An 11,964-nucleotide genomic window follows, 5' to 3' on the forward strand; every position below is an offset into this window, starting at 1 on the left:
GAGACAAGCTGAGAGAGGTAATATCTTTTATGGACCAACTTCTGTTGGAGCGAGGCAAGCTGCGATGCTCAGAGTACCTTTCCCAAACCTGAAGAAGAGCTCTGTGTGGCTCAAAAGCTTGTCTTTCTCACCAACAGCAGTTGGTCCAGTAAAAGACAATTACCTCACCCACCTTGTCTCTCTACAGATTTTGTGGGCAGTTTTGCCTGATTAAGGTCTGCATGATGAAACTCTACAGTTTATAAGGTTGTGCACTTATAAACACTTTCTAATGCTATATCTAGGACCTCTAAATCCTTACGGATATTGCCATTCCTAGTTTCCAACAATGGTATACAAAAATATATCAAAAGATGGCTGAAAATCCTGGTACAGATTTAATGGGAAAAATACAGTACTACCGCTACATTTTACTCCTCCATTTTCTGTCAATGTTGCAAACCACAACAGGGCACTCAGGCTTTTCATTGCTGGAAAATAAAGGGCCAGATCCTCAGCTATGTTGCTGCACTATAGGAACAGTATGAGGCCACTGGAGGAGTTTCCAGCATAGGAAAATCCAGGGTGGCTCCTATTTTGTCCCTTCTCACCCCCTGGATGCCAGCACAGGTGGTGTAACCAGAGAAAAAGGGGCATGGTGAAGTAGGGTTGCCAACCCTCCCGGACTGGCCGGGGGTCTCCCAGAATCAGTCTCAATCTCTCGGTTGCTATTGAAAGCAATCCAGGAGATTTTAATAGGCCAAAAGACCGGTCAGTTACACAGCAAGGCTAAGGCAGGCTTCCTACCTATCCTGGCTCTGCGCAGCTCCTGGAAGCCGCCGGCATGTCCCTGCGGCCCTTAGGTGCAATGGCAATCAGAAAGGCTCTGCGCACAGCCCCCTGCCCTGAGCGCCTGCTCTGCAGCTCCCATTGGCTGGGAACTGTGGCCAATGGGATCTACGGGGGCGGTGTCTGCAGGCAGGGGCAGCAGGCAGAGCCCCCTGGCTGCCTAGGAGCCACAGGTACATGTCGGTCACTTTCAGGCAGGGCCGTCCTTAGCCACAGGCACCACTGTGCTGGGAGTCTGGACAGATGGGAAGCAGAGGAGCATGTAAGAGCAGAGCTGCTGGGTCCTAGAGAGAGCCGAATGCAGCACAGTCTGAGGGAGGAGATTGGCTGCTGGGGTCTCTGGGAGGGGCGCGGTAGGGGTGGGGGAAAGAGGAACTCACCTGTGAGTGTGACTCTCTCCCCTGGCGTGAGGTGAGGCAGGCTCGGCGGCTGCAGTATCCTTTGTTGCCCCGCATAACATCCATTCTTCTCCCCCCCCGCCCCACGGAGCAGCCCCCCGTTCCTCTCTCCCCCTCCCCTCCGGCAGGGCTGGGTTGGGTGAGGGGAAGTGGGGGGCTGAGTGGGTGAGTGCTGAGGAATGAAAGTGAAAGTAACTCACTTCCTCGGCAGCCAGCCAGGATTGGAATGGTCACACACAGCTGGCTGGGCCCGATAGCATGAGTGAAAAATCAGGATGGGGGTTGGAGTAGGGTGACCAGATGTCCCACTTTTATAGGGACAGTCCCAATTTTTGGGTCTTTTTCTTTATATAGGCTCCTATTACCCTCCACCCCCTGTCCTGATTTTTCACACTTGCGGTCTGGTCTTCCTAGGTGGGGGTAATGGGTGCCTATATAAGACAAAGCCCCAAATATTGGGACTGGCCCTATAAAATCAGGACATCTAGTCACCCTAGCTGGGGAGCGTGTCTCTCCCCTGGGCTGGCAGCGATCCATCTCATCCGGGGGGGGGAACTGCGCAGGGCAGGATGAGCTGCTGTGGCTCCGTGGATGCCCCGTCCCTGAGATCAGATGCTGTGCTAACTTCACCATGGTCCATTGGGCTGGCGGTGGTGCCCATTGGCATGTGATCAGACCTGAGGGTGTGCTGCTGCTGTTGCCTCTCTGCACCCCAAGAGGTGGATTTTGGGGTACTGCAGTTTTCCACCTATCTCCACCTCTACTGCAGCTGTTGGACCAGCAGGCTGGGGGGTGAGTGAGCCAAGCATGAAAGCAGTACTGTGTTGCCATTTAGATTGTCATTTAACAACTTTGTTTGCCAAAAGTGCTTGCTAATAATCCTGAATCCAATTTCAATATTTTTTTTTAAAAAATCCATATCTTAGCCAAAAACAGAAAATTAAGTTGCTGACAATTATTTTTGACAAGTTTGGTTTGGGGCAGAGAGTGGGACAGTTTTCATCAGAAAAACAAAAAATGTTGACTGGCTTTCCTATAGCCCTGTTACTGCTGAGTAGAGCCCTCCAACAACTGTAATATGCTCATCTCCTTACTAGCGTATAGAGTGACCATAGGGTGTACTCAGATTCTCTTGCTTTTTTTCCCAGTGAGTCAGTATAGCTTTTGCCAGCCCAGAGGCTGGGCAGCCAACGTCTTACGTTTTCACAATATTTTTTTGTCCAACTTTCATAAAGTAAATACACGGTTAATATGAGTTTAACAAGGCCAGGGACGCTTCCTTGTGAAGAATCTGTGCAGCAGATCATGCTAGAGCTGTGAAAATGTCAGTTTTTGATGGAACTTTAGAGGCAGTGATTTATCATGTATTTCCGGCCGTGCCCAAAATGTGCTGCTATTGCTAATGTCTTTCCAAACAAAAATAAGGCACAACAGGACTCCTGTCACATTTCTGTGCTGCCTTAATCGAGAGGAGATGATTCTGTGCTGACTTCATTTTGGTCACTTTGTGCTTTACCTAGGAGTAAAACTAGTGTTATATTTTGCCACTGTTTGGAAACCCAGCTTATTAAACTGGATAATGCCGTTGATCTATTTACAGTATAAGGTGAATATAGAGTTGTAACTAACATTAAGACTGATGCCCACTATACATTTAAAACTAAAAAGTGGCTTTGTAAAAATGACATGGGTTTCCAACTCTCAGTCAGGGTGGAGCACCTTGTGAGGTGTCTGCACACTAGCTCAAGGTCATAGACTCACGACTATCCTATATTAGTTATTTTAAATAATATTTCTGATAATCTGACAATTTAAACAGTTATTTCTTTAAAAAACACCCTTATAAGTTATGTCATATCGAAAACAACTTTCCCGGTCACAAAAAAGAAAAAGGAAGAATGAAATAGGATTAGGCTGTACAAGCACAGAAGGGTTCTGTACTTAAGTTTGTACGTCATGAAAACAACGAAGTTGATCAAGATCATCAAGTAACTGCCGAAGAAAATTTTTATGCCGATGAAGCTCAAGAAATGTAACAACACACAGAACAATAATTTGAAACAGATGCAGACACAAAACAAGAAATTACAACAGTTGAAACTGTACTAGCATGGGATATAGATGACATTGGCACATGTCCGCAATCTTTAAACAACGAATTCTGTGCCATTATCCTTGAGAAAGGCCCTGGGAGAATAAAAGGTCTTGAATATCCTAAAGACATTAGAGGTAGGAAATTCACAGAAAACAATTACTACAAAAGACTTTCTAATGGTGAAATTGTCAACAGACGGTGGCTTGTGTACTCTAAATGCAAGGATGCTATATTTCCCATGCAAGCTTTTCAATAGTTGCAATTTTAAGATAGCAACCATGGGTATTAATGATTGGAAAAATCTTAGTCACATATTACCGCAACATGAAAAGGCACAACACCACATTGCAAGTATATCTATCAACAAACAATCTGGCTTTTAGAGGAAGCGTTTGGGCCTTGTACAACTGCTGCGAAAATTTGACACAGTGATGAGTGAACATCTCCGAAGAGTAACTGAAAATGAAATACATGACCACTATTTGGGACCAAGAATTCAAAATGAACTGATAATGCTAATGAGTGATAAAGTGAGAGACAAAATTGTTTCATTGGTTACTTTGGCAAAATATTTTGCCGTAATTCTAGATTGCACTCCTGACATAAGTCATCAAGAACAGATGTCATTAGTAGTGACATTTGTCGACATTAGTGATTCAGCACAGATTCCAGTTAAGGAATCATTTATCACATTTTTAGAAGTAGAGGACACTACAGGTTTTGGACTTCTTCAAGCTCTCCTTGATGAACTAAAACGAATGGGATTGTCCGTAATGAACTTAGAGGACAAAGCTATGATAATGGTGCCAATATGAGAGGATGCATTTCTGGCATGCAAGCTAGATTCCTGGCAGAAAATCCACAAGCCTTTTTTGTTCCATGTGCATGCCACAACCTTAATTTGATTTTGTGTGATATGGCCAAGTCTTCTGTAGAAGCTATTTCTTTTTTTGGTTTGCTGCAACACATTTACATGCTCTTTTCAGCTTCCACTCAATGATGACAAATACTCAAAGCACATATCAATGGTATTACTGTTAAGCCTCTATCTGAGACACGCTGGGAAAGCAGAGTAGAAAGTGCAAAAACACTGAGATATCAATCTGAGGAAGTTTACGAAGCACTGGTTGCTATTTTGGAAGAAGCCAGAGATCCAAAAGTGAAGCACAGTCATTGGCCTCTGAAATATCCAGCTTCAAGTTTCTAACATCTGTTGTAATCTGGTGTGACATTCTTGTTAAAATCTCAAGTGTAAGCAAAATAATGCAGAGTCCAATGATGCAGCTTGATTCAACACATACCTTACTAAACAATACACGAGACTTTTTAGTGAAATACAGAGAAAATGGATTCAAAGAAGAACAGGTTACAGCAAGAGAGCTTGCACAGGCACTCGGTGTAGAACCAAAATTTCCATGTCCGAACATGAAACGAGTTTCAAGGAAAAAACGGCAAGCGGAATATGAAGGTGCAGATGAGCCCATACACAATCCAGAAAAGAAATTTGAGGTTGAATTTTTTAATGTTGTGATGGATAAAGCAATATCTGCTGTTGATGAAAGGTTTAATACCTTATGAGCACACCATGAACAGTTTGGATTTTTGTATGACTGTCATAAATATGAAGGGAAGGGTAAACACCTTTAAATCCCTCCTGGCCAGAGGAAAAACCCTTTCACCTGTAAAGGGTTAAGAAGCTAGGATAACCTCGCTGGCACCTGACCAAAATGACCAATGAGGAGACAAGGTCCTTTAAAGCTGGAGGGGGGGAGAAACAAAGTTTCTCTCGGTCTGTGTGTTGCTTTTGCCGGGACCAGAGCAGGAATGCAGGTCAGAACTCCTGTAAAGGGCTAATAAGCAATCTAGTTAGATATGCGTTAGATTCTGTTTTGTTTAAATGGCTGATAAAATAAGTTGTGCTGAATGGAATGTATATTCCTGTTTTTGTGTCTTTTTGTAACTTAAGGTTTTGCCCAGAGGGATTCTCTATGTTTTGAATCTGATTACCCTGTAAGGTATTTACCATCCTGATTTTACAGAGGTGATTCTTTTACTTTTTCTTCAATTAAAATTCTTCTTTTAAGAACCTGATTGCTTTTCCATTGTTCTTAAGATCCAAGAGTTTGGGTCTGTGTTCACCTATGCAAATTGGTGAGGATTTTTATTAAGCCTTCCCCAGGAAAGGGGGTATAGGATTTGAGAGGATTTTGGGGGGAAAGACGTTTCCAAGCGGGCTCTTTCCCTGTTATATATTTCTTAGACGCTTGGTGGTGGGAGCAATAAAGTCCGGGGCAAAAGGTAAAATAGTTTGTACCTTGGGGAAGTTTTAACCTAAGCTGGTAAAAATAAGCTTAGGGGGTTTTTCATGCAGGTCCCCACATCTGTACCCTAGAGTTCAGAGTGGGGAAGGAACCTTGACAATGACATAACTAAATTCAACGAAATAGGAAAACGAGCAGCAAATGACAAAGTGCAAGAACCTAGAGAGCCTCCTGAAGCACGGTGATAGTTTTGATTTAAATGGACTTGAATTGTACAAAGAATTGAGTACATTGTCATCAGTGTAGCCACATGCAAAATCGGTGATGGACATTGTACAGTTTATTCATATCAGCAAACTTGTTGACATATATCCTAATGTGTACATTGCCACTCGTATTCTACTGACAATTCCTGTAACAGTAGCATCAGGAGAACGGAGTTTCTCAAAACTAAAGCTCATTAAAAACTATTTCCATTCTACAATGTGTCAGGAATGACTGACTGGTCTTTCACTCGATTCTTGCAATTGAACAAGACACCACTTTGTCTTTGTCATACAATGACATTATTACTGATTTTGCAGCCAAAAAAGCCAGAAAGGTCGCTTCTAATTAAAAACAAATCCTTGTTTCAATACCTCGTCATAGAAATTTCTAATAAAATGTTGACAAATTAAAAAAAAAATTATTTGCATCATTCTATCAATAAATCAGAATTTTTTCTATAGCGTTACTTCTTTAGTGCTAGTCCATCAGCATTACAGTGTGCTTAATTAAGTGAAACGGTTTTTAATAAAGTGCATGTGGCAAGTTTTCCGGTACTGTAAGCTTATGTTTGTGTTGCTAAGAGCAAGTCAGGCATAGGGGCACCAGTTTAATAATCCCGCCTAGGGCACCATAAATCCTAAGGACGGCCCTGCTTCCGAGAGACACCTGAGGTAAGCACTGCCCGGACAGAGCCTGCTTCCCGCACCCCCTCCCACAGCCCAAACCCCAGTCCCAGCCCTGAGCCCCCTCCATACCCAAACTCCCTCCCAGACCTTCCACCACTCACCTCCCCCCCACACCCCAACCCCCTGCCCCAGCCCTGAGCCCCCTCCACAAAACTACACCGTCTGCTCAAGAAACTCCCTGAAAAAGCACAAGAACAGATCTGCACAGTCACACCCCTAGAACCCCAACCAGGGATATTCTATCTGCTACATAAGATCCATAAACCTGGAAATCCTGGACGCCCCATCATCTCAGGCATTGGCATCCTGACAGCAGGATTGTCTGGCTATGTAGACTCCCTCCTCAGGCCCTACGCTACCAGCACTCCCAGCTATCTTAGAGACACCACTGACTTCCTGAGGAAACTACAATCCAGCAGTGATCTTCCTGAAAACACCATCCTAGCCACTATGGATGTAGAAGCCCTCTACACCAACATTCCACACAAAGATGGACTACAAGCCGTCAGGAACAGTATCCCTGATAATGTCACAGCAAACCTGGTGGCTGAACTTTGTGACTTTGTCATCACCCATAACTATTTCACATTTTATGGCTGACTTAGAACAACGCTTCCTCAGCTCTCCTCCCCCAGCGCCCCTACTCTACTTGTGCTACACTGATGTCATCTTCATCATCTGGACCCATGGAAAAGAAGCCCTTGAGGAATTCCACCATGATTTCAACAATTTCCATCCCACCATCAACCTCAGCCTGGACCAGTCCACTTCCTGGACACAACGGTGCTAATAAGCGATGGTCACATAAACACCACCCTATACTGGAAACCTACTGACCGCTATGCTTACCTCCATGCCTCCAGCTTTCATCCAGACCCCACACCATGATCCATTATCTACAGCCAAGCTCTTCGACACAAAAGCATTTGCTCCAACCCCTCAGACAGAGACAAACACCTATAAGATCTCTATCAAGCGTTTTTACAACTACAATACCCACCTGCTGAAGTGAAGAAACAGATTGACAGAGACAGAGACAGAAGAGTACCCAGAAGTTACCTACTACAGGACAGGCCCAACAAAGAAAATAACAGAACGCCACTAACCATCACCTTCAGCCCCCAACTAAAACCTCTCCAACGCATCATCAAGGATCTACAACCTATCTTGAAGGATGACCCATCACTCTCACAGATCTTGGGAAACAGGCCAGTCCTTGCTTACAGACAGTCCCCCAACCTGAAGTAAATACTCACCAGCAACCACCCACCACACAACGGAACCACTAACCCAGGAACCTATCCTTGCAACAAAGCCAGTTGCCAGCTGTGTCCACATATCTATTCAGAGGACACCATCATAGGGCCTAATCACATCAGCCACACTATCAGAGGCTCGTTCACCTGCACATCTACCAATGTGATATATGCCATCATGTGCCAGCAATGCCCCTCTGCCATGTACATTGGCCAAACTGGACAGTCTCTATGTAAAAGAATCAAAGGACACAAATCAGATGTCAAGAATTATAACATTCAAAAACCAGTCGGAGAACACTTCAGTCTCTTTGGTCACTCGATTACAGACCTAAAAGTGGCAATTCTTCAAAAAAAACCCTTCAAAAACAGACTCCAACGAGAGACTGCTGAATTGGAATTAATTTGCAAACTGGATACAATTAACTTAGGCTTGAATAAAGACTGGGAGTGGATGTGTCATTACACAAAGTAAAACTATTTCCCCATGTTTATCCTCCCTCCCTCCCCCCACTGTTCCTCAGACATTCTTGTCAACTGCTGGAAATGGCCCACCTTGATTATCACTACAAAAGGTCCCCCCCCACACCCTGCTCTCCTGCTGGTAATAGCTCACCTGTATATAAAATCTCCCCACTATATTTTCCACTGCATGCATCCGATGAAGTGAGCTGTAGCTCACGAAAGCTTATTACATTTTTTAGTCTCTAAGGTGCCACAAGTACTCCTTTTCTTTTTGCGGATATTTTTGCTCCTATACCCAAACTCACTCCCAGAGCTCGCACCACTCACCGCCCACACCCCAACCCCCTGCCTCAGTCCTGAGCCCCCTCCTACATGCAAACTCCCTCCCAGAGCCCGCACCCCTTTCTGCACTCCAACCCCATGTCCCAGGCTGAGTCCAGAGCCCCCTCCCACACTTTGAATCCCTTGGCCTCACCCCCCAGCCTGCACCCCCTACTGCACCCCAACCTCCTTAGGGATCTGAGGGGAGAAAGGGGCAACACACTAATGTTTTGCTTAGGGTGGCAGATTGTTCTGAGCGACCTCTGTCTTAATGCTACCACCTTCATGAAATTTCAGTTCTAATCATCGGCTGGTGAAAATGTTAATGTTATTATAAGTCATTTCTCCCATTTCTGACTCACTGCATTAAGCATGACAGTGCTAAGAAACACCCAACATAACTTTGCCTAAGCCAATTGAACATAACATCAGTGAACACACTGGCACTTTTAGGAATGCAAAATGATGAATTTCTGCTATGACTGTACAATTTTCCGGCTGTGGTAATTAGCTATTAAAAAGCACTTACCTTGCGGTCCTGACATATTTTGTGATGCTGTCCATCTGGGGATCAAATTCAACCAGAACCACACACAAAAAAAGGCCATTAACTTCTTTAAGATAAGGTTGTTATACTCTATATACCACCAGCCCAAATAGTAAAAAGCATGGGAATAAGCAATGAAATCATTCAGCTCCCCATCTACACTTTGCTGATCCATTCATTGGCTCAATCTCAACAGCTTTCCAGTATCCACAACCCACCTAGCTCCACCCGCCACCTGAACTCCCACTGGGCACCCTTGAACTCCAGACTTTGATGGGGGAAGGTGAGGGGGAAGCAGGAATTTGGTGTGGGCAGGTAGAGTAACTGAGGCAAACTCCTCAGGCCAAGTTTTGCCCATTCTTACATCTTTGAAGCCCCAATGAAATCAATGGAGTTGTGTAACTATTGGACCAAAGACCTCCAGAGCTGAAATATGCATGTCTCGAGCTGGAGCTAAAGGACTAAATTCCATATGTGAGAGCTGTAGCATACTCGTATCCTCTGTAGATCAGGCAGAGAGAGGGATACATGATACACACTGAAGAATGGATTACAGGTACTCTGGTGTACCTGAGGAACAAATCTGGCCCCATCTTCAGAGCTAACTCTGGTGGTTGAAGTATGTTACACAGGAGGTGTGAGTTGGCCAGAAAACAGGTGGACGGTCCTGATGCTGATCCCACTGAAGACAAACTCCCATCAAGTTCAGTGTGAGGCTGTATCTACATTTACATAGTCGGGTGCCAGCAGGAGAGGGCTGCAAAGGGTGGTAGGCAGAAGTGACTCACCCAAAGGACAGAGTACTATTAAACTATTAAACCACTGCTTTCCTCCTTCTCATAAAGTTCCTGGTTCAGTGTTGGAAGAAAGTGACACTTTTGGTGATTTATTACTAGGGATGCATGACTTTCAATGGACATAGGACTGGGCTCTAGCATAAATGCTGTAAGTGCTAAAGTAGAGTAACGTGCCCCACATTATAATATGAGGGAGATTACAGTGGCTGCAAAGTTACTCCTGCACTGCTGCAACCCTCTGTTAATAAATCCACCATATTTCTCTTGGCGAACAGCTGTTCGCCAGTGGGTAAAGCATAGTGTGCAGTCAGGAGGTCTGGCTGCTATTGCCAGTTCTGTCACTGATTTGCAGCAGGGCCTTGGGCAAGGCATTTAACTGCCTTGCCGCGGATTTCCTGTCCGTGAAGCAGGATGCTTACTTTACATGCTTACCTGAATTGGCAGAGATTTGACAGGGATAAGAAGCAGTTTCCAGTCTTGTGTTCTGGGTAGGAGGTGCACAGCTGTGTAGGTGACTGGGACTGAAGGGCATCCAATGCACTGAAGCAGCAGTTTGTGGAGAGACCTTTAGGTAGCAATACCTCAGTGCAGAGACATTAATCTGCTCCAGTTTTGCTGAGTCAGCTCACCAGCACACAGAGGAAGCAGGCTGATGAACAAAGTATCTCTTCACCAAGGTGCCGGCACATCATGGGCTTCCTATGTAACTGGTGCACTGGGGAGCTAAGGCAACAGTGCTGTGGAGCCGTTGATTCACAAGTTCTCCCCTAACCCATATCACCCACACAGTTCTGTTCCATCCTCTCTACAAAGCCCCACCAGCTACCCATGCCTCCCTGCCCCACCAGTCCCCTCCCCCTTGCCCCAGAGCTGCTGAACTCTATAAGAATGTTCAAACAATGTAATAAGAAAGGTCAGTCTGTCAGTACATTTCATCTGCATCTCAAACCATATTGTCAAAGAAATTGCTTCTGAGTGCAGCATCTTTTCATTCTCTCCCTGGCACAGTTTCCAACAAGGATGGGGCTTGCTGGTCTGATCTTCTTACTCCCTCTGCTGAACTTTTTGGTGAGAGTAGGTTTGAGAGATGATTTTTTTGGATGCCCAGTGGAACTTCTAGGGCCATGCATGGAGGGCATCCTGTGCCAACTGATCTGGGAGAAGGTTCTGCTTCTGTACCAGTCCCTGCTGCAGGTATGTGAGGAATCCCGTTTATAATCCCCTGTTGTCAGTTGCTCATCACTATCTGAAAATCTCACATTTTGGGGTGGAAAGTTTCTACACCTGGTCTCGACCCAGTGGTGAATTCTTCTGAGTAACATTCAGTGAGTCATTATAGGTGAATATATACACACACTTTCCCCATTTTAACTAATTTTACTGTTTTCGTTTCTGCTTGCACACAACTCAAAATAGCTAAGCCCTGACATGCCTACTCTGTGTTCCAGCCTGCCCAGTCTGCACTGCATCCCCTTGGCAACACTGAGTGTCATCCTAAATATAAGATGAGACAGTAGGTGAATAGACCAAATCTCTCTGTGCTTCAGTTCCCTAAATGCAAAATGGGGATAATAGAACTTCTGTTTAGCTCAGGGCTCTTGTAAGGATAAATATATTAAAGATAGGGAGATGCTTAGTTGCTATGGTACTGAGGGGCCATATAAGTAGCCTTGATAGGTTATATATGCTCCTGGGAGCTCAGGTGCATTATACCTCCCTCCTGCATGATCCTCCTAAGGTTTTTGAGTAATGCACCTCTGCACAACTCCCCATGTGGGGCTGAGACTTTGTCCCACAATCCAGCCTTGTTATCTTTAATATAATCTGTACAAATTACAAGAAGGATTAGTTTCAGTGTATTCAATGCATATGTAAAATACTGACTATACTTTGTACATGTTTTGAACTATATGAATATATGTTTCTCTATTTCAAAAGGGCAGTGGAATTTATGAATTATAGTACTAGATGGAGCAGACAAGTCAAATGTTTAATACTTTCATAATTTTATTTTGTTTTTCTGCCAAGTCTATCTGTAAATGA

The sequence above is a fragment of the Chelonia mydas genome, chromosome 4, assembly GCF_015237465.2.
Source record: "Chelonia mydas isolate rCheMyd1 chromosome 4, rCheMyd1.pri.v2, whole genome shotgun sequence".
NCBI lineage: Eukaryota > Metazoa > Chordata > Testudines > Cheloniidae > Chelonia > Chelonia mydas.